This window comes from Brienomyrus brachyistius, chromosome 8 (genome assembly GCF_023856365.1).
Source record: "Brienomyrus brachyistius isolate T26 chromosome 8, BBRACH_0.4, whole genome shotgun sequence".
Classification (NCBI taxonomy): domain Eukaryota; kingdom Metazoa; phylum Chordata; class Actinopteri; order Osteoglossiformes; family Mormyridae; genus Brienomyrus; species Brienomyrus brachyistius.
The window spans coordinates 21059783-21064452 of record NC_064540.1 but is presented as its reverse complement, the minus strand read 5'-3'; the positions used below and the strand labels follow the sequence as shown (position 1 = coordinate 21064452).

The following is a 4670-nucleotide window of genomic DNA, read 5'->3' as shown; positions in this document are numbered from 1 at the left end:
TTTGTTATTATGCTTTTGCTTATTGTACATTATGAATTTCAGACCATGAAAGCTTCATGAACAAGAAATTAATCAGTATCACAGAGATAGTTTCAAGTTTGGAAAGGACTTTGGTTTTTGTGCCATTTCTTTAAGACACTACAGTCAAAAAGTAAATGCCTTGAGGTGTCAGTGTGTGAGGATTGGTTATAGCTGTTGGTGTGTTGCTATGGGAACTTCTCCACTCAGCAAATCCCATTACAGATATGTGCAACGTATTGATTATTGGTGCCACCCCCCCCCCCCACCCCCAACATTTCATTGTGCGGCTGTTTGATCATGGAGAACGACAACACCCCCCCCCCTCCAGCTAGCCCTCTGCTCCTACTGACCTGATAGAGAGCTTAGCTTCATGTGAGCAACGTGCTTAAGGGAATTCGCATTCCAGAGGGAAGGTATTAAAACTGTTTTTCAGGCCTTGGAAACAAATACCGAAAAAAAATGGAAAATGGGTATGCGATCATTCTATGAGAACGGCCTCCATGAGAACATCATGCTGAATCACGTCAATTCAAGTGGGCCTTTACTGTCATTTCATGTATTTACTATCTACAGAAAGCAGTGGCACAAAATAGCATTTCCCAGGACCACGGTGCAGTATATATACACAAAGTACAGATAATGTACAACCTATGAGGGAGAGGGGAAAGGAGAATAATAGCTAATAAATAAAAATAAAGAATAAAAATAAACATAACTAGAGGAGCTAGGGTCACCCACACAATATAACAGATACGGTGGCGACCGTAGAAATAGTATAACAGATGTAACGATACAACAGATATGACACAGATGTAGAGTTTTAGGTAAGAGGAGATCGACATCAGTAGCAGGGCATTTCGTGTCGGTCATATCCGCAGTTTCATCCTTAAAACTGAGGAGGAGGATGCAGTTTCACTGTAAATACCTGCTGTAGAAATTTGTTGAAAAAGGTCGTGTTGATATCTGAAGCCATTCAAGTCGATGTCTCCTCCCTGGCCTTTAGCCTGGGCCTGATCCAGTTTCAGGCTCCTAGGTCTTCTACAGAGGCAGACACAGGCTTAATTTTGTCCTCAAGCAACCCTGAACAGAAAGGTTGCATACAGTCAACAGATGAAACAATTTTTTGTTTATTACATAATATTTTTTGTTGCAACAGGCAAATGCTAATGCTAACAAAGTAGCGTGTGCTATCTACATTTACATGAATTTATGTAGTAGATATTGTCCTCCAAGGTGATGGAATTTAAACAGATAATACATCACAAACACGCACCTGCATATGCACACATAAGCGAGTGGCAAATGGGCGCGAGTCGTTGTGATGTGAAAGTCCAGTTGCTCATGACGTGCAGCACAGTATCCAGCTAATGCCAGTGAAGCTTTCTGCATTGCTCACACAAGCCTTGGACAAATCCAGATTTCTATTGGTGGAGGCGAAGGAGGGTTAAAGAGCCAATGACAAGACACAAGGTGAAGTGTGGCTTTGCCTGTAAGGGCAGTGTAACTCCTGCAATAACAACAAAACGAACATGTGCCAGTTTTCACAGCTGCCTTCTGTTCAGCATTGATGTCATCAGACGGGTTATTCTTATCGATGCTATAATTGTGGGATGTGTACTGCGATTTTGCACGAGTGGATGACCAATAAGAAAACTGCACAATAAAATAACAATGAGAATGGTATTGGCACAGCACGTCGGAACCGAAAGGAGGCAGAATAACCTTTTGTGTTACACCACGAAAAATACATGCCATTTGGGACTTGGTAACCACTGGTGGGGTCTATAGAGGGTCAGCAGGGTGGATGAAGGGGAGACAGGAATATTGCAGAAGGATTTAATCAGGATTTCAGACTGCATCAGCTGTGCTAAATTTGAATTCAAAGACCTTAAAGGCCTTGGTATGTCTTTGAGGGGAGGGCCCTAATTTTGTGTTTTATTATTGTTTAATAAACCTCTGCATGTTTCATCCATTTTGACCGGCACCTTAATCCTGTGGCAGTTGCCCACCTTATAACCTCATGCTTATTAAAATTTTCATTTATCCAGGACAAACATAGTTATGCTCGTGCCACGATTAAATCAAAGGAAGAGTGATTTTTAAGTGTCATCATGTTCCTACCAGAACACTAATCATCATGGGGGAAATGCAAACTATTATTCTATTAAACTATTATATGGTAAGAGTATGTTGTTGGGAACAAATGGTGTATCCAAATCCTAAATATTTACATATATATTTACTTTACATAATACATGCCATTCAACGAGACACTAACTACCCAGCATTAACCGAAGGTTAGGGGGAAGCGTGGCTTGTTACCATGGTGATGAAAAAAAGGATGTAGGCGTAATAAGCATATATTCAGGGTTTTGATGACGTCTATTTTTTTTGGGGGGGGGGAGAGGGGGGGCTTCAGTGGTGGTTTCTGGTGCAGCTGCAGAGGAAATGAGAGTATTTGTCATAAAGCATATTCCCATGAGGCCTAGTATGTTGGCATTCCAGTATATATTTACAGGTATTAGCCGTCTGTTTTGCTTCTAATGTTCCAGGTTTGTCTGCAGTTTTGCTGTCTCATTCGCACTTTATATAACCTGCACCGTTATACATTTCCCTCCCTGCCCTCCCAATACATCACAGTGGAGATGTGGAGGTTTTCCTCTTCTGTATCTGCGACCTTGTACATGTTAATTGACCTTTAATTCCCCATTTATCATAGACAAAGTTGCCCGGCCCTTCTTTGTAAGTGTCTGGCCTGCTGGTTGCCTTTATCTTCTTGGCATTATCACCGTGGATTGAAAGCCCTTTTGTGATTCCGGCACGCTTCCGCCGAGCTTGTGTGACGGCACGCATATACAGGGTTGTTTAGCAATGCTCGTGAAGCAGGTGAATACCTGGGCTTCCATCCAGGCCGTTCTGGCTCTGACTGGTTGAGATAAACAACATCACATGAGGCAGGTCGCTGAGGTGACAGCCACGCCCCACCGTGAGTGAGACTGCAGATTTTGGCCAGACTGTCTACCAGCACCCTGGTCTGACAAACTCGTCGCAAGGCCGGAGCCTGGAGTCAGGTTCCCGTACAGTCACTGCTTTCAAGGTTTCAAGAACCAGAGAGAAAGAGGCTACAGAGAGTGGGTGGTTTTTATGGAGGGGGTATGGTAAAGTTCCCTCAGCCAGCTTTGCCACCCCTGTGTGAAGGGGCAGCCTTCCTCAGGCATCTCTGTGGCAGACTGGGATCCTGGTGTCAGGCTGGGGGTCTGTTCAAAGAGAGAACGGCATCCTCTGTGACCAGAACACTGCCTGCATCTGCAGTCACAAAGTCCACAAGGGGGGGGGGGGGGGCTCACTGTCACTGCGAAAGACACCATGCCTGTAAAATACTCTGGAATGGTACCATATCAGAGTGAAAGTATTTACTATGAGCAGACTATTGCAAAATGTAAATATCTCTGCCAGATCATTGGAATTATGGAGCATCCGCATACCGTTCATATGTTTATACATAGCACTTATGTAAACTTGCTGTTAACATGCAGCAAGTTAAGGTCTTAGCTGTGCCTGGGGAATATATGTGTATTTAAAAAGCTCCGAGGTGTCTGACAGCTGCCTATTAACTGTTAAAACAGACGCTCTGCACTGCTAATACCAAGTGTCTTACGTCTCTCTTTACCAGAAGTTCATCTGAGGTGAGTAAGCGGAAGAGGCAGAGGGGAAGCCGGCAGCTATGTGTGGAGCAGAACGCCGCCTTTGCTCGTTAGCTTGAATCAAACCACAAGCCTTTTTCTAGAGAAAGATGCCCCGCACTTGGCCTGCCTGACGGTCCCCGTCATGTGACACTGGCCTCAGCTAACGCTTTTTCCATTGGCTCTTTGCATTTTTTTCTTCCACAGCTGTTACTACCACTGCTGTGTTTACATTCTGCGTTGCTGTTGTTTTTTTTAAATATGGAAACGGGGGCAGACGGACTCTGACACTGGCCCAAGCGCTGCTTTGCATCTGTAGCCACCTCCCTCGTGCTAGATGCCTCCCTCGTGCTAGATATTTTGACACCTGTTTATTTTTGGGTTGGTGTGAACCTCGCTTACCCTCCCATTCCCTTTATCTGCGTGCCTGTGAGCGAATACTTGACTGTGCGATTTACTGTCAAGGGGACGGCGAGAGAGAGAAAGAGAGACGTGTCAGAGCGCACGAGGGCCTGGCCCCCCCCCCACGTGGAGTCTCGCCACACGATTTGCACTCACCGCAAGGCCTGGCATCATCTGCCTTCCCGCCTCACCTTCTTGTAGCTCATCGCTCGCCGATGCATGTCTGTTTGTGTACTTAAGCATGCGCCAACAAACGTACACGCCTACATCCTGCTATTTTTTGTTAACTTCCAGGAATGCTGGTGAGTTATTAACATAGCATGGAATTTATGACCTAAAACTAGGAAGCACTCTGAGTCTTCCGCTTTGTAAATCCTTTATGTTATAAATTTGTGATGAAAATATCACCTCAAAAAAGAAGCAGATGCTAAAAAGCAGGTGGTAACGGTGAACAGTAACTTATAGGGAGTGTTTTTCTGTGTAGTTCTACCAGTGTTTTTAAAATTATTTTTACATGAATATTTGATTAATAACCTCACCACAGTCCACCCCAAAACTGTAAAA

At 44.3% G+C, this 4670-nt stretch overlaps 1 long non-coding RNA gene across 2 annotated transcripts; it reads right to left on the bottom strand.

Annotated features, from left to right (window-relative positions):
* Positions 1-367: 367 nt before the first annotated feature.
* On the bottom strand, positions 368-4346 carry LOC125747896 (uncharacterized). 2 transcript variants are annotated; one of them, XR_007399390.1, is made up of 4 exons: positions 4263-4346; positions 2916-3278; positions 1295-1442; positions 368-1101 (listed from the first exon to the last, which is right to left on the bottom strand). It is a non-coding gene; the product is annotated as an uncharacterized LOC125747896 (long non-coding RNA). The 2 variants fall into 2 exon arrangements; XR_007399391.1 differs by lacking the exon at positions 2916-3278 and having other exon boundaries at positions 4263-4324.
* Between the last annotated feature and the right edge of the window lie 324 nt (positions 4347-4670).